This window comes from Canis lupus, chromosome 28, assembly GCF_048164855.1.
Source record: "Canis lupus baileyi chromosome 28, mCanLup2.hap1, whole genome shotgun sequence".
NCBI lineage: Eukaryota > Metazoa > Chordata > Mammalia > Carnivora > Canidae > Canis > Canis lupus.
The window spans coordinates 12531867-12558338 of record NC_132865.1 but is presented as its reverse complement, the minus strand read 5'-3'; the positions used below and the strand labels follow the sequence as shown (position 1 = coordinate 12558338).

The 26472-nt window shown below is 34.0% G+C and overlaps 1 protein-coding gene across 15 annotated transcripts in view; it reads left to right on the top strand.

Annotated features, from left to right (window-relative positions):
- The window catches only part of LOC140620186 (zinc finger protein 385C-like), a 450118-nt gene that overhangs the window by 38991 nt on the left and 384655 nt on the right, over nucleotides 1-26472 (top strand). For 3 of the 15 annotated variants that reach the window (XR_012019942.1, XR_012019943.1, XM_072804085.1), the window contains exons 1-3: nucleotides 21433-21701; nucleotides 22219-22346; nucleotides 25148-25310. The exons of 1 other annotated variant lie outside the window; for it this stretch is intronic. The gene's annotated coding sequence lies outside the window, so the exon portion shown is untranslated. Of the gene's footprint in view, nucleotides 1-21418; nucleotides 22347-23656; nucleotides 23976-25147; nucleotides 25311-26472 lie in introns of those variants that run through there. 11 more of the 15 variants (XR_012019944.1, XM_072804084.1, XM_072804087.1 and 8 more) reach the window with 9 other exon arrangements.

Here is a 26472-nt window from a genome sequence, read left to right as displayed (position 1 = left end):
TCAAACTTCTGATCTTTACAACAGTGAAATAATAAATGGTTTTTAAAGTGCTATGTTTGTGGTAATTTGTTATGCAGCAATAGAAAACTAATATGATATTAAAACATTAAAAACCATAAGAATATTATTTTTAACTAATGAAAATGCTCTAAATGATTTAATGTCTTTTTAAATATCTATTTTAGTTTTACATCATAGGCAGTAAAAGTGCTTTTTTTTTTTTTTTTTAAAGACCCTCTGTAAAGGGCTTTGGATATACAAGGAGACATATGAGGCAGTTTCTGTAAACTTGAGTTCTTAAACCATATTTCTAGGCTTAGGTCCCATACAAATATATCTGATAATATAGTGAACCTTGACAATTAAGTCACTCTCTTGGAGGAAATAAATTTTTCCCACTGTGAAAAATTAAATTTTATAGAACAGCATGAACTGTTTAGTACAGTTTCCTCTCCTTTAATACATTTTTAATGTTTTGAAAGAGTTTGACTCATTATACATGTGGGATCAGTTTACCACTGGCTTAATATAAATCAGAGTTGTAAATAACTTACAGTCTTATACCTAAAGAGTTCTGAAATTCTTTATACTTTTCAACTTTCAACTTTATTTTTAAAAGTCTGAAAATGCTATTCCAATAAAACTTACTAAAATGATGTCAAGATAGATGTCTTTTCCGCATGTTAAATATATATGTGCATATATTATATGTGCATATAATCTATATATGTATCATGCATATGTGTATATAATCTGTTATAGACTTTAAAGTACGCTTGATCCTTGAACAACATGGGAGCTAGGGGTATTGATGCCCTACAGAGTTGAAATCTGCATATAACTTTTGGATCTCCCCAAACATAACTACTAATAGCCTATTGTTGACTAGAAGCCTTATTGATAACATAAACATACTATTTGTATGCTGTATGTATTATATACTATATTCTTAAACTAGAGAAAATAAAATGTTAGTATGAAAATTATAAGGGAAATAAAATCTACAGTACTGTACTGTAAAAAATCCACATACAGGTGGACTCACACAGCTCAAACCCATGTTGTTCAGGGTCAATGTAATCCCAACATCATGGGCATCTTTGGCCTTGGCTAACACTTATGACATATTAATAATTTATATTATTCATAACTTTTTCCATTGAATGTCAAGTAAGTACCATGACCTGTGCTGTGATTTTATGTACATACTTCATGACTGTGGTCTGTACCTTACAGGAGTTACATAGAAACAGATAAGAAATATAAAATGTGATAAATTTTGTAAGAAATATGGCAGTGTTATAAAGAATGTTGATCCACTGCATTTAGGAATAAATAGTAGTAAAGGGATTTTATTTTTATTGTATTTGTTTAAATGCCTCAGGCATTACTTTCGTGAATTCCATCTTTATTATAAACAACAAGTTTAATTTTTAATTCTCTCCAGTAAGAACTAAAACAAGTTCATTACTCTTCATTTATCTTTCTTTGTTTTGTGATTTTTAAAATAGTGCAACTAAAAGCCCTCAATTTACAGTATTGTAGAAGTATTAAGGATTTAATTTTTCCAATATGTCAGTTATACCTTTATTATCACGAGCCAGGAAGTGTCAAGAATTTTATGTATATTTTTTTTATCTCAATAGGAGATTTGTAATAACGAACTGTTTGATATGTGTTAGTGTGGTCTTTTAACCTTTGATATTTGATTACGTGACTTACGCCATAAAAAATTTTATGATCACCAAAGGCTATACCAGAAGAACAAATGACATATGATTAAAGTTAAATATACAGAAAAACTTTGATATTTCAGTAAATATGGTTAATTAGAAAAGTTACTTTGTCTTAGGATAATCTCTGGGAATTAAATAATTGTGTAGAGTGAAGGACAGGGTTAGAATCAAAAGATCAAAGTGAATCCCGACTCTGACATAACCTAACTTCATATTTATTTGTTTTGTTGTTGTTTTTTAAAGATTTTATTTATTCATGAGAGACACAGAGTGAGGCAGAGACATAGGCATAGGGAGAAGCAGACTCCCTGTGAGGAGCCTGATGCGAGACTTGATCCCAGGACTCTGAAATCACTCCTTGACCCAAAGGCAGACACTCAACCACTGAGCCACCCAGGTGCCCCATATTTATTTGTTTATCTATATACTTTTACCTTGGATAAGATACTTGAATTCTCTTGGAACTCTCTCTGTTCAGGTAGCAATGATGACATCTCTTTGTCAGGGCTATTAGGCGATTCATTATTAATATCATGTGGAGATTTCATTTTATGCTGTAAGATATACCAAAGTAGCAGATATAATAATATGGTTATTTATAATAATGATACCAAATAAAAATAGGTGATTGCTATGCTTAAGTGCAAAGACTCATGATGTATCTCATGTCTCCAAGAATTGTCAGTAGTCATTCTTCAAACTCTTACATGGAGGCTGAGGATGATGTGAAGTCAGTATTATAAAGGACATATGCACGGCAGAGTTTGTCAGTTTGAAGATGCATAAAACAATGAAATAAGAGATAAAAAAAAGTGAAGAACAATGTGGGCAGATGGCACATAATCAAGAGTCTTATTGATGCAGCATCTCTTTCTCCAATAAAAGAAGATTCTGTAGAGAGGATTTTGTTAAACTTTTGAGTTAGACATGTTTTAAGCCTTTTTATACAATAATGTAGCAAGAACTTTTTAATATACATTCTTGATTGGTTGGTTGGTTGAATGATAATACATTCTTAGACAAAGTAATCAGATTACATTGTTAGCAGTTTTCAAGACAAGGAGGCAGGGTTGAATTCGCAAGGGCTAGCTCTGTGTAAATGGTCAATCTGTTTCCATGGTTACAGACTGGCTGAGTAAACTATAAATTTGTAGGTGTTGGTTTGTGCCCTCTTATCTTAAAGAATCTGAAGAAGATTGTTTCTATAAATATGGTTTCCATCTCTGGGCTAAATATGGGTTTGAGGATAAAATTAGGAAAGAAACAGCTTTTAAGCTACATAAATAGTTATAAAGATACCTTCCCTGCATCGTCTACCATATTTTCAATATTAAACATGACCATATTTGTAGTTTCTACTATTCTAATTATAAGGAAATACACTTTATCACATCTTTTCTGAAGGCGTCCGTTTTTATGATTTTCTTGGCCACAGGTGCTGATGTAATTCTCAGTAATGCAGAAGGCTGTCTTTTTAAATATAATTTATCACCTTCTTTTCAGGACTATTACAGCAACCAATTTTAGCAGACACAAAGAGGATTTTAAAATATGATACAGGAGAGATATTTTCAAATTAAAATAAGGTTTAGGAACTTCCAAGAAACATAAATGAACATATTTGGATCTTATTTAAAAGAATGGGGAGTTTTCATTTCTTATGCAAGAAATTACATGACTGTTTTTTAAATTTTTATTTTATTATTTTTACACTCTTTCCTATAAAATAATATTTATAATTTTATTTCTTTTAATTAAAAATAGCAACCTTCCCTTATTTTTTCTTAATTTTGAAATCATTGAACTGTGCTTTTCTTTCTGTTTGCTTTGCTTCTATTCAGTGTTACACTGCGATTTTTCTTTCTTCCCCACCTCCCTTACCCCCCAGCTGAGTTGAATTGATTGCAGAGTTCCCATTGATTTCAAAGGGAATTCTATATACCCCCCAAAACCTCCCTGGCTGTGTGTATGTGCACATAGCCAAGTGATAAAGTGCCTCAGAATTACTTACAGCATGTGCAAGATGAAGATTAGTATAATAATTTCATCATTATCATGATTACTGCTATTTAATATTTGTATAACACCTTACTCTGAGAAGCTTGGGAAACTATGAATTTTAAATTATCCAATGAGCTCAAATCTTAACTATACCTCTATGTGCTGGGTAAGGCACAAAATTAATAATGGATTTGAGTGACATCTATTGCTAGGGAAATCTATTTCCATTGCTCTTTAGGCTCCTGTTATTGGAAAATGGCATGTATATTTGCCTAGAAAGTTGGATTGCTATCTCATTATTTTAATACTGGGGGTCCATTTGCTATTTATTTTGAAATAACTCCAAGTGACAGCTTATTCAAAAGTAAAGAAGAAATACACTGATATATATATATATATATATGATATATATGATATATATATCATATATATATATAATGACAATTTTAGTTCATATTTAGCATTAGTCATTAACAATCTAAAACTCTGATGAAAAGGAAAAAATTTTTTTTTTTTTTTTTAGGAAAAAAATTTTTATTGCTTTTTATCTTGTACAGACAATGCTAGTTTTACACTCCGTGCCTCAACTTAGATATATCTGATAAATTTTCCTAGCCCTTTAAGGTAAATAAAACTGGATTCAGTATTCTGTCTTTGGGCCTGTTTTACATATGAAAGTGAATTTCACATTATTATAATAAGTTATTTCACACTATTCTCTTAAAATTATAACAGAATGCAAACATCCTACATTTCATGAATCTAATGGAGTAATTAAAATATTAATTTTTCTCAGTAATACTTTACCAAAAAGCTTTCATTTCCTAGACTTTTGAAGTATAATTTTAGCTCTACTGGATTTAGATGCAGATTTTAGATATTTTTTTCCTTATATACTCCTTATATACTACTGAGTTTTGCTAAGACTCTTATCTTTCTATACCTCTTTTCCATTAAGTGGTAATAATCTGAGAACTTGAAAATGTTCAGAATTGGTTAATTTATATCTAGGAACATTGAAATAATATACATAAATATATTGCATAATTGTAGTATGACCAAGTTAAGAATACAATTTTACAAGTGATTGGGGAATAGGAGGGAGAGGTGCGGATGGGGATATGTGGAGTAACATTATGAATTGCTTAGTTTAATAATCATAAAATTCTAAATGTGTGCTACTTAACTGTTTCACAAAAAAGGAAGTTGAAACTGAAGAAAGCTAAGTAATTTGAGCGAGGTCATAACAGCTGGTCTGTAGTTGACGAAGTCTGATTCAAATCCTGTGCCTCAAAACCTATGGTCTCCTTGTCAAGTAGGCCAATAATGGGATAAATTTTGACACAACGGGATAAATTTTGACACAAAGGAACATATCTTGAGGGCTCCTCAATAACCTCAGCATGTGAACACTAAGACAATGTGTAATTTGTTCACAGGACTACTATTTTATGACTTGCAGTCACTCCTCTCTTTGGCTTATCAAATATTTCACCTCTATATCCTCTCTCATGGTGGGTTTTATTTCTAAACCATTTTATGTTTATGTAAACAAATTAGGTTTGCAGGGATTTCCATTATGAACAAATAAATACAATTCCAAAAACTCTGACTACTAATACAACCTCATTTTGTGGTAGTTTGTGGCTTATTTTACTTTCCTGTCTGCCATGCATGGTATTGGTCTTTAATAAATGCTTTGGACCTCAAACTCCATCTCATATCTGCCTCAGAAAAAACCCACCTAAGACAGCTACCTTGACATTCCCTGTTGTACTTGTTTGTTAATGGCTCATTGTGTTGGTACACTGAGCAATGTACAGTTCAGTGCAATGTGAAAGAGGAAAAGAACATAATTAGAAATTTTCTTTGGTCTTTCTTTCCATTTTGGGCTGCCATTTCCCAATAAAGGAAACATAAATAAAATTTTCTTTCTTTTTTTTATAAACAAAAATTTCTTAAAAGTTGACTGTTAGTTTCTTAGATCCAACAGTTTCCTTGTTGATTTTGTTACTTCATTAGAGTTGAGTTTAGGAGAGAGAGCCAATGATCTGCATTAATTCACCATCTTGTCCAGAAACTATTTGTGGGATATTAAAAAGTGAGTGCTACATATCTTTCAATGGTTATTAGATACCAGTAGGCCATCATATATTTTGTCCTTCGATTATAAAAATACTAAGGACTTTGTAGATCATTATATTGAAATAAATTTAAAAAAATTTTTTTAGATTGTGAGATTTGAATTGAATGAAATTTCTGCACTCTTTATCCCCACCAGACCAGTAGTCTTCATGGTTATTTGTTTAAAGAAGCAGGTTTGGTAGAGAGTCTGTTTTCTAGCAGTTAAAATTTAATTTGAACCAAACTCATTTGAGGTTGACATTTTATGTTTTCTTGTCATTCTTATCAATGAAATTTTACTAGCTGACTGTGATACCAGATACATAATAGTAATACTGCAAAATAGATACTTCAAAATATTGAAGGTATTCTCTTTAAAAATATACTTTTTAGTAAAGCTCTAAGTGTGTCATAAACCTCAGTCTACCACTCTGGATTTTCAGTGTCAAATATGCAATAACTTGATTAAGGTCTTTGAGTAAAGTAAACCCAGATAAAACTTTGTTAGCAGTCCCTAAGGTGTAGCAGTAAGGAAACAATAAAAACCTTGTCCCATAGACATTAATGTGAGTAAATATCATAGTGCCAGCTCCTGGGAACGGGGCTGAGAGATAACACCAGGTGTTCCATTTAAATGAGATGGGCCTGCCAGTTAACTATTATTAGGACTCATTCAAATGCACTGAACTAAGTCTCTGTCTTGCTGATTATTCTAATTAAGCAGGCATGCCGTTTAGTAGGGTAATGAATAAGTGGAACTCTCTTATTTGGGGCACTCAATTTCTTGGTCCATTCTGCTCAGCGAATTGTAAGGTAGGAGTTTATTTTTTCTTCCCTCACTATACCAGTTTTCCCAGTATGGATTCTTGGGTCTTAATAATTACTTACATGAGAGTGATTTCTTTATTCTTGTGGTGCCAATTTCAGTTTGACCACCAAGGATATGTAGTTGAACAGTTCTAAACAAGGACCCATTCTTTAAAAAAAAATTTTTTTTTACAAATTTATTCATGAGAGAGAGGCAGAGATACAGGCAAAGGGAGAAGCAGGCTCCATGCAGGGAGCCCGATGTGGGCCTTGACCCCGGGTCTCCAGTATCACACTCTGGGCTGAAGGCGGCACTAAACTGTTGAGCCACCCAGGCTGCCCCACAAAGACCCATTCTTAAAGCTTCTCGGTACCAGTTGGTAAGGCAATATCTGGGAACTTATTTCACATTTCACATTCATATTCCTCTATAGAAAATGTTAGTTATGGTTACATCTAGGTGATAGGATTATAGATCATTTTTATTTTCCTATGTGAATTTTTATATTTAAAACATTTAGCCGTTTTCTAATAAGGAAAAAATAGATACTATTTTTAAAAATTGATCCTTTTTATTTGGCACATTTAAATAAGAGCAGTGAAAATGAGTGTTTTAGAAATCAAGAACTGATAGTATAATTACTTAAAGAAATAGCACGGAATCCAAAGCAGAATAACTAGATTTCCTTCTTCCGTGAAATGTTTAGCTATCGTTAGTACTGCCTTTTTGTTTTCTTTCACATTTCTTTCAGCAGAAGTGCCTGTTATCCATCTGTTTCTCTTACAATAAACATAGATAATAGACACAGAAAAATCTCACAGTTAAAAGAAACCTTAAATTTCAGCAGTTCTCACAGCTTTATTTTACAAATGATGGTACTTGAGTTCCAAGAGTTTATGTTGAAGTGGCAGGGTTCTCTCCTGATTTGTAGGCAAGGTTGCCTTGACCATAGACCGTTTTATTGCTTAATTTTTGGAAATGAGGAACTCTGGACAAAGCAGTACTATTTTTGTAATATGACATTCCTGCTTTGACAGTGTTAATCTGTGACCTCTCAATTCATTTATTGGTTAGAAAACCTTAGGTCTGTTATTACCTCTTCCAGAAGTCACAGGCTTGACCCAGGTTGAATACTTGAAAATACTTCTCTAACCAGGGCTTAAAATCAGATGACTTTTTCCCTCTCACTCATACCTATGATAAAGAGTCTGTCCCCTTTATTTTATCATCTTCAGTGAAATTATCTTTTTTTCCCCTGCCAGCCCAATAAGAAAAATAATATGACATTGAAGTATGAAAGATGAGTCTGAAGATTTAGAAGTAATAGAGGAATGAGTGAGAAGAATTGCTTGTCCTTTATCCTGGGTTCTGTGCAGCTGCGAAGACCCAGTCCAACAGATGCAGCTGTTTAGGCCTGCTTTGCTTTGTAATTTTTCCAGCAGCATTTCCCTTAAAAAGTGTCATTGACTATTATGATCATTTATCTTATGTAAAAATAGAGTGCTATTTAATTTGAATAAAGTTACTCTTCTTAACTGTCTTCTCACAATAGCAAAATGAAATAAAGGGAACTTTTGAGTTCTTGTAACTATAGTCTTGGCTGCAGTTCTACCAGATGCACTGTTTTCTCATGTGGTTTGACCGTCCCAGCCATTGTAGACAGATTTTACCAACCTTCATTTGTATTAATCCGTTCGAATTCACCTGGTGTGAAAAGGCAGGATAGCTCTGTGGATTTTTTGTTTGTTTTAGCTTGTTTGTTTGTTTGTCAGAAGATAAGTCCTCAGTTTATCTGTTTGAAAGGAGAAAAGGAAGTGAATCATTAACATCTCTAAGCCAGTAGCTCCCTAATTTTTTTCCTTCCCAGGCTCACTGGGAAGCAGTGCAAGGTGATGGCCAGCAACCTCTTTAATTCTTAGCCTGTAGAGATAATAGTGCTCAAAAAACTGACTTGGAAATGTGTGTTTATTTTCAGTGAGGTTGGTTTGAGCTTGGAAGTTCTTAATAATATCTTCTTTACTGAGATCTTGAGCCAGTTGAGTGATGAGATGAAAAGGTTAGTGCATGGAGGCCAGAATATTCACCTTTGTTTTTATGAAAGTTATGTCTTTATGAGCAATACTGAACCTGAGACGTAGCAGCCTTAGCTATTATACAACAGGGCTGGACCAGGAGGCCTCTCTCTTAGCGAGTCTGGGAGGAGTCTTCTCTAAAATCAGTGGCATGGGGGAGCAGATTGGGATATGCGTTTCCCTAAAAGCACCTCACTTTGAAGACCAGAAGCAATCTCTGTTTTCATGCGCAGTTCTCCTTCCAAACTCATAATATGGTGAAAAGTGAAAGAGGGAGTAGGGATAGGCCAGGGTGTTAGAGCTAGTGAAATTCTTCCCCATGGAGAGAAATATTAAAAATAGGGCATTTCCCACATCACCATGCATATTGTTATTTTCTCCATTAGGATATTTCATCTTAAAAGCAATACTTTATTATTTTATGTAACAATATATCATGACCTTTAATATCAGATAATATTTATCCTTCCTTATTTATTTTATTTTATTTTCTAAAATAAAAGCATAATTGAAGACATATAGAGGGGATAAAAAACCTCTTCTTTCCCTTGACTGACTGCCAAGTAGAGCAGTTTGTGCCAGTTGGCAACAATATCTTACATGCCATTGTTCCATGCTATAAAGAATTAGGGGATGTTCTGATCATATCCAGAGTTGCAGCAGACGTCTGAATCTGATTTATTTATTTTCTTGGGAACTGCAGATGGTCAAGTCTCCCTTTCATTGCCTTTGGGATCAATCCATTTCCTGAGCTGATGAAACTAACTAGCTTGCTCTTCTTGGTACACCTGTCCCTGTTGCCTGAAAAGACTGCTGATTTTCCATCAACATTTGTTTTAAGGTCTTATGGCAGATGTTTGATTGAACTACCTGTCCAAGGTTAAATTCTTGGGGGGGAAGGGGGGGACCTGGACAGTAGATGTGATTATAATGGATATGCTCATATATATGACAAGGTAAACTTTTCCCATTAACTTTCCCAGATAAGCTTTTTTCTTATTGTTAAATCATAATAAATATCAATTTTTGTAGGTCATAATCCAGTATCTGCAACATCATGTGGTTCAACCTATTATCTGAATTCATTCAAATTTCTTAATAGGCTGTCTACGTGCTCTAGATAACCTTAAATGCTTGTGTGTATATACACACAATGCACATAAATTTACATGTATATGCATAACATTTAAAGTATATATATATTATATGTTACATGTATGTGTGTATATGTAGCTGTTAAAGTTTTTATGAACATGTAGATCAGCATGTCCTGAATATGTAAAACAAGTGTGCCTTATTACATTAAAAGAAGCTTATAGGTTAAAAGTTAGCTGCAATGTGGAATCTGAAAACAAAGCATGTCCAGTCATGAGGAAGTAAGAGTTTAAAAGGCAAAATAATACCTTAATATTATCATGAAAATAGGCCTGAATTTTCAGTCCCCTTGAAAAAAGTCTAGTGGTTCCCAAGTAGTCCTTGGACTATCATTTGAGAACCTTGACTTAATAAAATATGCTAATACAGTAGAGCATAATAGGTGTGTGTGTGTATGTCTGTGTGTTGGTACAGTATTCTATATAGGGTGGTACTTCTTTGAGGAAGTAGACTTTGAACCAATGGGTGGTGATAAAGAGGAACCAGCTATGTGGCCACTTTAGAGAAGAACGTGTCTTCAAAGGGAGCAGCCAAGTCAGGTGCACTGAGCAGAAAGGAGCTGAGGGGTCTTCTTTATTGGCTTATTCGGATAATTTGATAATCTCTTCATAGAAAGATAGCTTTGTCAATTTCAGTCACATGAAATGACTTCAGTTTTTATTTAATAGAAGGTTTGACAGAACAAGGAATATGATTGTATCACACTGCTAGTTTACTAATTTCCATTCTGTTCCTGCCTGTGGAGTCTAGGGGATATGGATGGTCCCTGTTTCTTTTAATGCTAACTTTGAAGATTTAAATTGCAGGGTAGAGTCATAGCCATTTTTTTCCAACTCAATAAAATATAGTTATTAAGATGTATAGTAATTAAGCAACTAAAATATTTGCTATTTTTTTACTTGTGAACATTGGAAAGATGTAATTTGTTAGAATTAGCTGTGTGTATGTTCATGTCAGATAAATTTCTGGTACAGTTATGGTTAGTTATTTGTCTTTAAGAAATTCTCAGGTAGAACTTGAATTTGTTGTTCAAAAAAGTAGCAGAATTTGCAAGTATATTTTATTCCAGAATATGCCTGAGAAAATATTTCTGGAAGGGTAACTTATTTAATATTCATTATCTACTTAAATTTACTTGTTCAACATCTTTAGAATCCTTTTATAAGAATGTTTATTGGTTACCTTATTTTAAAAAGTCTACGAAAACCGTGTATGGAGGTATACTCTTGGTATCAGATTTGTAAAATTTTAATTAAAAAATCCTCAACCTCTTTTGTCCATCTACCTCATTATGTGGCAACCTGTCCTATTAGGGAAGGGTTCTTAGTTTTCATGTACCTTAATATTATCATTCATGGCAACCATCTTATTTAAGTGCAGCTTTCTGTCCTCACTAGCTATGAAATACAGATAGTCTACAATGCGTCTCACCAAGGGAACTTCTCAGGGAATTGTTAGATCTCAGGCTGTAAGAATTTGATTAACTACTTTCTCTGAAGTCACCAGAGTTACCTTCTCTGCCTAGCCATCTGTGAAAATTGGTAACTAGTATAGGAGAACTGGGCAGGATGTGTGAAACCTATCCAAGTGTTAAAATGCTACCTTTTATGGCGTTTTGTTTCTAACATGACCCTTTCTGGTTTTGCTACTTAGGATTCATTTTTTTAAAGATTTTATTTATTTGTTAGAGCTAGAAGGAGCAGGGGTAGGGGCAGAAAGAGAGGGAGAAGCAGACTCCTTGCTGCACAGGGAGCCCAGTGTCTGCCCGGATCCCAGGACCTGAGATCAGGACCAGAGCCAAGGGCAGATACCCAACTGACTGAGCCACCCAGGTGCCCTACTTACGATTTATTTCTAAGTATTTTCTGAATCATTTCAAAACCTTAGTATATGAGGTCTGACTCAAATGCCACTTTCTTCAGGGAGTCTTCCTGAATCCTCCTGTGCTTCTCTTAACATTGTTTTTTAACAACCAGTTAGTTCCTCTGAAGGATACTTTTTTTTCAAAGCACTACAACAATACCTTTTATTGTCATGCCAGTCACATTGTGCTTTGTGTTAGAGTTATGTGTAGACTGTAAGCTGCTGAGCTGTGGTGCTGGGAGTAATGTAAAATGTACATGTCTTGGATTTAGACATTGCTGGATTTAAATCCATTTTGATGTTAGGAATCTTTTGTAATTTCTTTGACCTTTAGTTTCTTCACTTGTAAAATATGGTAAATATATATTTTGTTTGGTAATTACATGAGATTTTGTCTGTAAAATGTATAAAATATATTGAATGCTCTATAAATGTTTAGTTCGCTTACTTTTCCCTTGTGGCCTGGATGTCAGGATTAAGGTTTTATTCATCATTAATCTCACAAAGTGCCATGCTTAATCTATTATTTCGGGTTTCTAGAAAAAAATGAAATTCTGCTGCCTCTTTTTAAGCATTGGGAGCATTATTTCCATTTTTATCAATGACCTAATCTGGGAATCATTTGGCTCAAAATATTACATAGTTGGCGAATGAGTAAGTTGTCTAGGGAAAGGAAAGGAGGGGGTGGGTAAGGTCTTGGAGGATAGTTCTCCAGTCCTGAGGGAAAGAAAAGTTATGTCATGTTTGAGAGACTTAGCCAAGTATAGTTAAGTATGGCTGTAGAGTAGTTAGAGAAGGAGGAAGTAGGAAAATAGACATAACTTGAGCGTAGATGGTCTTTGTAGACATATTAAGGATGTAAGACTTTATCCTCAGAGATGTGAGAAGTACTAAAGTATTTTAAACATCAGGGTAATAATAATCAGATTTATATAATTTAATTATCCATTAGTTATATAGTGGAGAAAAGGTGAGTTTGTAAGAGTGACAACATAGAGATCAAATGAAGATGCCATGATACTAGTATCGGAGATATTTTAAGTGTGTGTATGTGTGTATACACGTGCAAATATGTATGTACATAATGTATATAAATATAAGCATAAAATATCTTAACTTGAATGTCAATTTCTTTTCTTTGAGTGATGCTATAATAAGAGGTTGTTTACTTTTATTTATTTTTATATTCTGGTTTTTCCACAATAATTATTATATGTGTGAAAATGAAATATTATAACTTTTTATAATAGATTACACAGGCTTCCATTCATGGAATGAATAAGTCATGGGGATGAAGGGTATGGTCTGAAGGAGTATAGTCAGTGGTTCTATGGTGATAGAAGGTAGCTACACTTGTGGTGAGCCTCGTATAATGTACAGTTGTTGAATCACTGAAAAAAAAGGATTCTTTGTACAATGTTATTTTATATTTCCATTAATACATATACTAAGGTAGTATTGATTTTGACAATTACATAGAATCTTTTTTATTTAATTGTACAATACTTTAACCATTTCCATGTACTTTTTTTTTTTTGAGAATTTCTGCTCATTTCAACGATTTCCTCTCCTTTTAGTATTTTGAGTACTCTTTATACTCTCTTGTTTTCCACGTTATTTCTTAAGCTACATTTATTTTTCCTGGCTCAATTTGAATAAAGCTACATTTGTTTATATTGTGAATTTTTATATTGGTTTGATTTTTTTTTGATAGTGGTTTCTACTTTCTGTCCAAGGATGTAGTAGTCAAATACTCTTCTCACATGCAGTTTACTACGGTTGAATGTCTGTATACTTCCTCCATCTAATTTCAAGTAGTAAGTAAAAATCTGCAAGTACAGCAAACAGTGCTACAAGTGTTATTTCTTGCACTAAGCACCTTTTTGTTTGGAGAATACATAGACAGTTCCCAAACAGGACTTGCCACTAGCACATTGGTTTTACTAATTTATATTCCTAGACCCTACCTAGGTGTTTTTAATTTAGTATCTTTGTATGGGACTTGGACATAGATATTCTTCACAACCTTTGCAGATGATACCTGTATGATCCAGTAGATTTATTTACCATGTATGGGCATTGCCCTGCACACTTTAGACACTTTAATTCATTTAATTCTCGCATTCCTACAAGTACTGCTATTACTACCGTTACTTCCTATTTTATGCGAGAACAAACTGAGATACTACTTTTCACACAGCCATAGTGGTGGAGCTTGGCTCTGCACCTGGGCAGGGTGATTCTGGAATGCAGTCTTTTAACCACTGTGAGATCAGCTCCTAGAATGTATCTGTCAAGATGTATTAGGCCACTGAGAGTTTTTTTTCTAAGACTTGGGTAGATTTGATGGTTTTACATGGAAAACATTGATGAAAATTATTAGAACAGAAGGATAGGTTGACTTGGTGAAATAAAGATCAGAGAAATAAAGATCAGAGAAATAACCACAAACAGCTTTTCAGGGATTTAGAAAGTGAGCTGCTCTGTTTTCTTGCATGTACATACATCTTTGACTTAGGGGCTGTATGGTGAAGAATGTGCAAAGCATTTTCCTATCATTTTTAAGCAGTTTCTGTTTCACAGTGTAAAGTCTGGTGCTGTGGACTGAACTGTGTTCCTTTAGAACTTACATGTTGAAGTCCTAACCCCAGTGTGATGTGATGGTGTTTGAAGGTGAGGCCTTTGGGAGATGATTAGGTTTAGGTGAGCTCACAGGATTAGTGCTCTTTTGAGAAGACAGCAGAAAGCTTACTCTCTCTGTCTCCACCATGTGAGGAAACAGTGACAGGATTGTCATTTATCATGATCAGGAATAGAGCCCTCATCAAATGCCTACACCTTGAACTTAATACTTGCCAGTTTCCAGAACTGTGAAAACATAAATTTCTGTTGCTTAAGTTACCCAATGCTGCTTAAAACTGTGCATATTATGGCCATTTTCTTGTGTCAGTTTTTATGGTTATTTTTCATAACAGATCAATCTAAACCTCCACTAGCATATACTCTTCACATATTTTTTCTTTTTCGGAAAAAAAGAGAATACTTTGAAATTACTGTTATTTTCCAAAGTTGACTACTTTTTCATTGTAGGCATCCATAATCATACGAAGCCAAAATTTGGGGCCTTGATTTCCATTACTTTTTTGATACATCAGTCTTACATAGCTTGGAGATTTGCTTACCGTATTTTAGATTAAAAAAAGCATATGGCTTTATTTAATGGAATAATTGAGATAAACAGTAAACATATACCTTACTCATGGAAAAAAGCAAGATGGCTGGCAGAAGATAGAATCAGGAAAAGGGTGTTCTGAGTACCTGAGAGATTTCATCTGTGGGTAGGAGTGAAAACCCTTCAGTCCTTAGCACAGTCTAAGAGCTTTTGCCTAATTCTTGGGCTTAAAACATGGGGAGATGGTAGCCTGACTGCTATAGTACAGTAGTATATAGGAGACTAATAGTGTTCCCTCTGTTTTTAGAAGCATATTACTTTATAATTTATTTGACTATCTTATGGGCATAATGAACGGGTCTGTATTTCCAACGAAGCATATTAGTATGACTTTATCCCTTTTTTTATATCTGTATTTTCACACAGTTATTCATTTACATCTGTTTTCTTTCTTATGGAATATTTCTTAGAAATAACTGTAAGTTCATTTATTTCCACATCACATTGATCTATTTTAAGATGTAGTATGGAGAAAGCTCTGTAACTAAGTGGTTAAAAGTTCAGTGTCTGTAGTTAGCACAATTTGCTATATAATTTGAAGGGCCTACTAAGTGAAAATTGCTAGGCTCTTTGTTCGAAAATATTTAGGAATATAAATATTTATTTATTTATTCATGAGAGAGGCGGAGACACAGGCTGAGGGAGAAGCAGGCTCCCTGCGGGGAGCTCTAGCCGACTCCATCAGGGACCTCAGGATCATGCCTTGAGCCAAAGGCAGACACCCAACCCCTGAGCCACCCAGGTGAAAATGCTTAGGAATTTAAGGCCAGAGACAATAGAACACTTACCCAAACATTAGCCCTTTCTGAATGTGGGGCCCTGTGCATAGGTTGCATGCCTGTGAAGCTGGCACTGATGGTTAGAGCTGGTAGATAGGAGGAAGATATTACTGCAGGTAATATGATTGCCCTTTCACAGATGAAAAGTAAGATTTTGAGAGGTTAAGTAATTAGCTAAATAGAAGTTGATTCGGATTTGAATCTAGGTAATCTGAGAACAGAGTGCTCCTAATCATGAACAATACTAAATTCTACAATACTGAATCCTAGAAAAAAATAAAACCAAAGGAGAAAGTGAACCCTAACTTTGGGAGATAAATATTTAGATGGGATTTAAATGCCTGTGAGAATTAAGCATATCAAATAAATGAATAAAACAGATTAGGGATCATTATAGCAGGATTGGTGGGAATTGTGGCAAACTGGAGCTCATTTACAACGTGCAAATCCATTTAAATCCAAAGTGCTTTATGCAAAATTGTGAGCTAAATTTAGCCATGGAGAGGAGGCAGTTCGTGATCCTAAGACCCTTGGTTTAGATACTGTGAGTAATCATATTCATTATCTTTCTTTGTTTTAATCCCACTTTTCCTAAATAACAGCCTTTGAAATGAATGTGTGTGTGTGTGTGTGTGTGTGTGTGTGTGTGAGGGTTGATTAAAGAGCCTTCTAAAGTGTAGCAATAGCAGTCATATTAAAAAAAAAAAAGAAAGAAAGCTTTCCTTCTATTTGTTGAAAAGGAATTTATAGCATCTGCTCCAGTGATAGAGTAAAGCATCCTGGTTTGGTGTATACCAATTGTACAAAGAGCCTTTCTAGTTTTGATGCTTTTGGCTTTTGTCAATTGATTTTTTAGGGTTAACTAACTAGGTGCTCAAAATTGCCACATATTTTTCTTGTACTTCAAACATATAAAACCTTTCTGGCACCCAGAGCTAGGATCTGAAAATGTTAAGCATTAAGCAAAATGGATTAGTCTTCAGAAGGGGAGCTTCAGACTGTCAGTGCCAGAGGGGTTAATGGAAAACAGTGTGTCATATTTGCCATTTCCCCTATATTATCTTGCCCAGAACACCTGCTTAATGAACTAGACATAAATTATCATACTATAAGCACATTCTTTAATAAAAAGCCTTGTGGAAGCATTCCTTCTTGTTGAAATAATAAACTCAGAAAAAATGATTTTGATGAAGTTTTCTCAGATGCTACATGCAAAAAATGTAAAAAATTGATTGATGACTGGACTGTATTTTTCCATTTTCTGGGAGTAATAAAAATCATTTTATGATTTTAAGTGGCTTATTTCAACTGGAATTTGAATTTTGCTTTGTCAGGGTTGTAGGTGCTTTTGATTAGGTAAATTCTTAAGCCCGTAAATGATCCTTTAAAGGTTTTTTCCTCTCAAATTTCTTTTACTTGTAATAATTCCTTAATTTTCCTTTCTCAGTTTTCCCTTTGATGTAGCAAGATGAGGTACATAGAGGGTAAATATTACTGTAGTTATTTATATCTCAAAGGAAGCATTCTTTAAATAATCGATATACTTAATGATGCTTATATTCATTAAGCACAAATTTTGCTAATTAGGAATATATGGATAAATATTGGTATTAAGTCCACAAGTCATGCTGAAACATGATGCTTTTTTCTTTTAAATGTTTTAATATTCTATTAGAATTTTGGAAAATAGGTAAAGCTAAATGGAATCACCAAACCAAATAGTATGTCTTTTTAAAAATGATTTGTATGTATGAGAAATGAATTGAAATCCACTACACAAATTAATATTTCCCTTTTTCAAGTCTAAAACATTTCTTTCAAAGCATTGTTTATTTTTATTTCATTCATATTGCTCTATCCCTCCTGATCCTACTGCTGCTTATACCCTCCTGTCTGTGGCTAAAAAAATTCTTCATGATTTAAGGGGCATTAAAATCAAGGGGGAAGAGATTCCCAAACACCTTATCCAAATATTTTCTTTCGCTGAGAATGTGCAGCTAATAATCTTCACATGAAATATCAAAAAGATATCAAAAATACTTTTTAAGAACCCACAAAGTGGGGCTCTGGGGTGGCTCAGTCAGTTAAATGTAGGACTCTTGATTTCTGCTCAGGTCATGATCTTGGGGTCCTGAAATACAGCCCTGTATCGTACTCCGTGCTCAGCAGGGAGTCTGCTTGAGATTCTCTCCCCGCCCCCCCGCCCCCTACTCTCTGTCTCTCCCTTTCTCAAATAAATAAGTCTTTAAGAAAAAAAACCCACAAAGCAATGAACAGTGATAATAGTTCTGCCCCCTTGTTTTGTATTGTATTGCTTTCGGGAATTTCCCTACATCAGAATATTGATTTTAAATGCTTCAGTGCCAGTGGTACCCAGATTTCATAGGCTGGCCTTAAAATATAGGATACTTCTTCATTGACAGTTTGTCATATAATCATCCAATTTACATTTTTAAGTAGTTGGAATTATAATTATAATGAATTAGCAACAATTTTTACTTAGACTCACTTTGTTGCCCTCTAAAATTAAAGTTTATTGGCAGAGGAGATGCTACTTGGTATTTTTAGAATCAGAATGTAAAGGTTTAAGGAAAACTGCCAGAAAATTGAGTATTACTGTTTTCAGATGCAGAGGGCCTGAGATTACATTATGTCATCAGTGTTATAGAGAGAAACACATACAGAGCTACCCATCAATGATATTTTCAAAATGTCTGTGAGGGGCTTGGGGTCTAGACTAGAACTATTTCTTGTAACTAACTGGGAATAGAAAATACTCTTTAAATTTGATTGAATATTTTTTGAGTCTGTGATGTAAAGTGTTTTTGCATATGAATTCATTCATTTTAGTAAATAAATCATAGGTTTGCTGTGGATTGTTAGAGAGTGGTAGAGACTTGTTATGGTTTGAAAACCTTCCCCAACAGCCAGCTGTCTTGTTACTATTGATAATCAGAGAGTAGAGTTGGGTTTCTGAGTCACATCCCTCAAGCCAGGTGGTCTCCTTGTGTATCAGAGCAAATTATATTTTGTACCCAAATGTTAAACAGAGCAAATTGTGCCTATACCTTGTTTTTGTACACATTTAAAAATATTTCAAGTAGCACATATACAATCCAATTTTAATAAAGAAAAAAAGTAAAAGTGGGGACGCCTGGGTGCCTCAGTGGTGATCGTGGGTCCCAGGATCGAGTGCCGCATCGAGTTCCCAGCAAGGAGCCTGCTTCTCCCACTGCCTGTCTCTGCCTCTCTCTTTAGATCTCTCATGAATAAAGAAATAAAATCTTAAAAAAAAAGAAAAAAGTAAAAGTGGATACTAGATCATTAAAAAGGTCTATAAGGTGAACTTATTAATTGTATAATTTATTAGTTTTGGGGAAATAGGTATGAAGTTCCATAGTTTAGTTGATTATCTGTTGATTCAAAAAGCTATATTCTTACAAAGGATGTGGTTGGGAGGAAGCATGTATGAAGAGAACTCTCAATTAAGCAATTACATAAAATGGGCTTTATATTTGGTATACTGACTTATGGTGAATGTGATCTTGAGAAAATATTTCAAAAAGACAAAGATTTTCTAAGAGGCTAAAGAAAAAGATTTTAATATAAAACTTAAAGTATAGATGACTAAATAATAATTAGTGTATACTTCTATGAACCAATAAGAATTTTCAGGGGCTGGGTTGCAAATATCTCAGGACTGAACTATCAGTGAATATTTAAAATGTTGGGGAAAAATCCTTATTATTGTACTGAGCAAGGGTCATATGCTTATATTATTAAAAATAAGGTGTCATTCTATTTTGGCATTTTAAAAGACAAGCTTCTACTTTTAGTTTGATCTGCTGATCTTTATAAATATCTCTTGTACAGAGACCAGAATTTTTCACCACCAAGAGCTTTGCATCCTTCTAACCTATGTACAGAGATTTTTGGACACCTTCACATTATGGAACATATTGTATAACTTTTAATTAGAAGTTCCAGCTTACAGATTTGAAAAGATTTTACATTTTTTATATTTTTCTTGGGAATTAGTTTGTGTGTCAAGAAATGTATCCCACAGTGAGGATTATGATACATTAATTAACACTTGGTTATGATACTAGAACTTGCCAAAATATCACAGTAGGTGAGAATAAATATAACAAACACAATTCAAACCCTGTCATTTTGTGAATGAGGGGGCTTACATCATGACATGCATTGTAAAATCTAATTAAAAACAAAGATTATTATTACTATTATGATTCTTTCTCAGTCTATTTTGTTATTCTGCGATTACATCTGTTTTAATTTTTATTTCTTTTTAGTTATGTGCTAGTCAGTGTATTTTTTGGTTATAAATTTAATTTTGTTACTTTACGGTTAATAAAATTAGTTCTTCTAGGCCCTTTAACCATGTACAAGCATTCTGTGGGAAGTCGAATTTTGATGTTAGGATTTACTCATTAGTAAATTCAATTATCTTTAAGCAACTGACTAAATATAAGTAATTTATGTTCTTATTCATCATTATATTTGTTTTGTTTAAAAATCCACGTAGTTCTTGAAACACTACACACAGGAGAGAATGCAAAGGATTCTTTTGTCAAGTCAGGTATACACAAAGCAAAGCTCTTACTCAGGATATGCTTTATTAATAATTATCCAGTAGCAAGAGACACAGGTAAAGCAAGAAGATGTTCAGATCCCCTGGTATGATTCCTCAGCCCTATGTTCTCTCACTGGAAGGCACTCTGAGTCAGATTAACAGATGAAGTATATAGGTAGTTTACTTAGGAAGGAAGAGCATTTTAAGTCAGAAAAGATTTGAATTTTATGATCTGTTGTGGACTGCCCTTTCCAAATCATATGTTGAAGCCAATCCTCAATATAGTTATTATTAGATATGCGGCTTCTAAGGAAGTAATTAAGGTTGAATGAGGTCAAAGTGGTGGGATCCTCATTGAACTGGATTAGTGTTTTTATAAGAAGAGACAATGGAGAACTCTGTTGGCATCCACACACTGAGGAAAGATCATGTGAAAATCCAGAAAGAGGGAAGCCAGGTACAGGTCAGGAAGAGACCTCTCAGCAGGAACTGAGTCTGTAGGTACCAATGATCATGGAATTCTAGCTTCCAGAACTGTGAGAAAATAAATTAATGTTGTTTAAGCCACTCAGTCTTTAGTGTTTGTTAATAGCAGTCCTAGAAGGCTAATACATGCTGATATAGTTACAATCCTTGTGGACATTTTCTAGGGAGCCAAGGCTAGTAAATTTATAGATTATAGGTTTGTTTACCATAGGTGTATTTGAAAACCAGGTACATTCTGATAAAAGCATATGGAAGAAAAGGAATCTCCTGCCAGCAAAAACCGTTTAGCATATTTACAAGGAGATTATGAGAAGGAACACATGCTTGCTTTCTTTTCTAGGAGTGTCCATAACCAAAATCCCTTCACAGATAAAGGATATAAATGAATTAAAGATCTGTTGCTTATATAATTCTTATTTCACTGTTCACATGCTTCTCTTACTCTATTTAAGGTATGTTTGTTATCAGACCTATAAAATAACACTTTTTAAAATATATAGTGTGCTTATTATATGAAAACATTCCATTTCATAAAATGTTTAACTTTGATGAACATCTCAAGTATTTAACAGAAATTGCTGTAATATATTTTATATTTGAGCTATATTTGATTAATTGTTAAAACATATTTACTCTCTTCCTCTCCTCTTCATGGGCTCAGCATATTTCCTCCTCTTTGATTTTTGGTTTAGCCCTATGACTTGCTTTAGTAATAGGATGGACAGAAGTAACAGCCAATTCTCAGCCCAGGCCCAAAGTAGCCGTCAATATTTTTGCTTGCTCTCTGGAGGTTCTCTTATCAACCTGGAAGGAATACAGCCAAACTAACACTCTGGATTCAGGAAAGGAGGGTAAGACATGTAAAGCAGAGCCAAACTTCTGTAGCTAACCAAATCCAGCCCACATCAGACAAAGAGACCCTCAGATGCATGAGTAAGCCTATTCTTAATCAGTGGAGCTACTCAGATAAACTCAACCTAGACCAGTAAATAGAAGGATGAGCATAAATTATTGTTGTTTCAAGTGACCGAATTTTAGAATGGTTTGTTATAGAGTATTTTGTAGTAGTAGGTACAACATATATGCCTATATGAGGGGTATATCTTCAGAACTAGAAATGTTCAGACAATGACTATTTTCCTCATTCAGTACATTACAGATTTCATTCTTTACTGATATTTTTGATATATATTTCATGGTAAAATATAGTGTAAGTCAGTATGTGTCTCCATTTATAATTTCTACATTTAGAAATGTATCCAAGCATGACAACATCTGAAAACATTAATCTTAGTAGTCTACTTTTACTTTATTTGTTAATTGCATCCATCTATATAAGCTATAGATATGAATGTCTTATTTTTACAGAGACACAAAGTTCAAGATTATGTAGTCCACTGCTTAGAATACTGAAGTCAAATACATGAGTTTTGTCTCTGCTGAACACTCTCTTTATAGAAGAATTCTAGGTGTATACCTTCCTAAAAAGATTTTGGGTATGTTCTGTGTGCTCCTTTATTGCTATATGAAGCTTCAGGATTCTCTACAGTAAGTCACAAAACTTACATTCTGCAAGTTAAAATTATTTATGATGTTTCTTGCCAGTGTTAAAGTAGGAAAAACATTTCCTGAGGGTACTTCAGAAGTAGACTACACTTGTTTTAACTTTTTACTTTACCCAAGAAAATATCTATCTTCTCAGATTGTTGATGTACATGGTAGTGTACATAATAAGAAATATAGTTGTATTTTAGATACTTACCAAAGAGTAAAATCTGGATCCTGAGAGCTGCTCAATAGCTATAAAAATCATATTGAAAACAACTTTATTTGCTTAAGCATAGCTGATCCACCTACTTCTCTAGACATTCTAAGTACATGTCAAGAGCTTCAGAGAGTTTCCTACCCAGCTCCCTGTTACTGAATTTTTTGGTGAGTTGTCATCATCTTATAGTAAGATTTTAGAAGAAACTTCTCTGTGAAGGTCATTGTACTTATTTTGAGTTGTTGATATTGTTTAGTATATAATAAAGAATTTTCTCCTTGGAATCTCATAGTACATATTTTTTTTCAATCCTACTTGTGCAACCATATTTTCTTGTCTCAAATTTTCAAATTTTAAATTCATTTGGGATTGTATGACACTTGTATTTTTGAAAGCCACTCTGAGACTTACAATTATATAGCAAAGTGTAAAATATGGATATAAATAAAAAACTGGTTGAAGTGTGACAAAGTGAGACAAACATCAGGATGTCCTTTCTATATCACATTAAATTATGAGATGGAGATGGATTCTTCCACACATATTTCATTCCTCTGCATAGCTGTTAATTTAACTACCTGCTTGTTTTGGCATTAGGTTAACAAGAACAAATGCGTAGAACTGCTCTCTGGTTTTTCTTTTCCTCTGGAATATAAAGGAGAAAGTATGGCCCAGAGAACATTTGCAGAATGATATTCATAAAATCTGTCAAGCCTCACCACTGATTCATGACATCCCGTGGCCCTTAAGACACAAAAAATTACATAATGCACCCAGATTTTTATTGGGTAGCAAAAGAGGAAACATTTTGCACAGAGCCATCACTCTTGCACAGTAATTCAAATGATTGCCTTATTTTGTTAGACTCCTATCAAGAGGCCTCATGTCAGTATTTCCAAATCATGCAGATTATTAGGCACATATCCCTCATAAGCCTTAAACAGGCAGCAATTAAAAGTTTAAAAAGTAAAAAATACATAAATGTTTTTAATTATCTATAAATCTATAAATGTGAATTAATTATTTTTGGATATACTCTAAAATGTTCCATTTTTCTCTGTATAGAAATCTTTATGTGATTTGAACTATATATATTTTAAGATTTTGAGGTCATTCTTTGGCTCAAACTAACCTGCCTGAATTAGCTAAGTACATATTTTTTTTTTTAAAGAAACGAAAGAAAAAAAAATACAGTTGTTAAGGAACATTTGTTTTGGAATGCACACACATATAAGAGTTGTTTTTAAGGCATGCCTAAACATTATTCAAATTCTGTGGTATTTATATTTTTGCTTTTAGATACTGCATGGCATTTGTCTTTAGAGGGGATTTTTACTTCACTTTGCTTTTTAAACCCTAAGTAAGTTATTATATTACTAAATTAGCACAGTGCACTCTTTTTATTATGAAATTATCAAGTTAGAATAAATCAGGCAAGATTCAGCCTTGCAGAATAGGTCATAACATCAAATGTTTAGTATGGATGTCATCCCATTGGTCTGAAGAGGAAATGCTGCTCAGTGCAAGTTGATCCCACTGTGTGTTTGCAAGAGTGGTTGGGGCAGAATAATTAGAAAGATTACTGAGTGTGAAGAGCCTAGGACCAATGGTATCATGGGACAGTATTCTAAATTATCAAAATGTTGACATTCAAAAAGCAAAGATATGGAAATAGAACTGTTGTAATTTCCAGTTTGAAACTTCGATTTAACAATGTTTTAATGTTCTATATTTCCAGAAAAATAGTTGAAGAATTAAGACTATTTGTTTGCTTGTTAGCCTACAGCTCTCAATAGAAGCATTGCTTCCCCAGAGCAGTCTTCCTTGAAAACCACATCATCCTCCCAGTCTAGATCAGGTTTTGTTTTATTAATTTATTTTTAAAAGATTTTATTTATTCATTTGAGACAGAGAGGTACAGAGATAGAGAAGGAGAAGAGAAAAAGAGAGCGCATGAGCAGGGCAGAGGCAGAGGGAAAGGAAGAAGCAGACTCCCTGCTAGGCACGAGGAGCTTGAGCCCAGGACCCAGTGATCATGACCTGAGCTGAAGGCAGAAGATACTTAACTATCTGAGCCACCCCGGCTCCTCAGGTTTCATTTATTTTTTACTGTACTTTCAAAGAACCATGTTCCTTCCCCTTGTTGTAATTATATACTCATTTGTATATTTATTTGATAATTTGATTGTAAGTCCTTTTCTAAAGGTTTTATCACCAGAATCTGCAAAATGTAGGGACTGAATAAATGATATTTAACTTTATGAATGATGAAGAATGATTATTGCTGAATTCAGAGGTTAATCTTTTAACTATCAGAACATTATTTTTTTTCTTCAGAATTCTGGGCTGATGGTAGATACACGAGTGTTTCTTATTTTAAGACACATGTTAATATGTATTTTCTTTCATAGGTATAGTATATACTACATTTTAGAAAGACGTTTTCTATTATTAAAATGGCTGGCAAAGGTATTGGAACTTACCTTCTGTTGTGAGACAGTTCTGTTTTATCCGAATGTCTTCTGTGCTCAGGGCACTGACAGGTTTTGTCAGTTGTGTTTGAAATGCAGACAAATACATTCTTGGAATTTGAGAAAAGATACTTATCCGAACAAACAACAACCAAAAGGCAATAATGGAGAGAAGAAAGAAATAATGGAGTAGAAGAAATAAAATGGAAGTGAGAAATAACATGGTAGATACGGACCCAAATATATCTGTAATTAAATTGAATGTGAATAGAATAAATGTTCCATGTGAAAGTATAAAAATGTATACTGTATAAAGATATGAATTCCAATTAAATACCGCTTAAAAGATAATATCTAAAATAGCAGAAGTGAGAGAATTGAAAGTATAAAGGTGAAAAATAAGGGCACCTGGGTGGCTCTTGGTTAAGTATCTAATCATGGTTTCAGGCTCCTAGAATCTACCCCCACATCACGTTCCCTATCCCTCTGCGCTTCTCCACTGGGCATCCTGTCTTGCTATTTCTTTGTCGCTCAAATAAATAAATAAAATATTTAAAAAATAAGGTGAAAATAATATAGTGCAATCTGGTGTGGCTACATTAATATGACCTAAAATAGATTTAAAAGAAAAATCATTACTAGACTTAAAGAAGGTCATGTTGTAAGGAGAAAAAATTTAAATAATGAGAAGTATTTAAAATTTTTTTTTGTATTTAAAACAATTTTAACTTATGGATCTTACAACAGCTTCAAAAAAATTTATTTTTAATAAATTTATTTTTTATTGGTGTTCAATTTACCAACATACAGAATAACACCCAGTGCTCATCCCATCAAGTGCCCCCCTCAGTGCCCGTCACCCATTACCCCCAGCCCCCGCCCTCCTCCCCTTTCACCACCCCTAGTTCGTTTCCCAGAGTTAGGAGACTTTATGTTCTGTCTCCCTTTCTGATATTTCCCACACATTTCTTCTCCCTTCCCTTATATTCCCTTTCACTATTATTTATATTCCCCAAATGAATGAGAACATATAAAGTTTGTCCTTCTGCGATTGACTTACTTCACTCAGCATAATACCCTCCAGTTCCATCCACGTTGAAGCAAATGGTGGGTATTTGTCATTTCTAATGGCTGAGGAATATTCCGTTGTATACATAGACCACATCTTCTTTATCCATTCATCTTTCGATGGACACCGAGGCTCCTTACACAGTTTGGCTATTGTGGACATTGCTGCTAGAAACATCGGGGTACAGGTGTCCCGGCGTTTCATTGCATCTGTATCTTTCGGGAAAATCCCCAACATTACAATTCCTGGGTCGTAGGGCAGGTCTATTTTTAACTCCTTGAGGAACCTCCACACAGTTTTCCAGAGTGGCTACACCA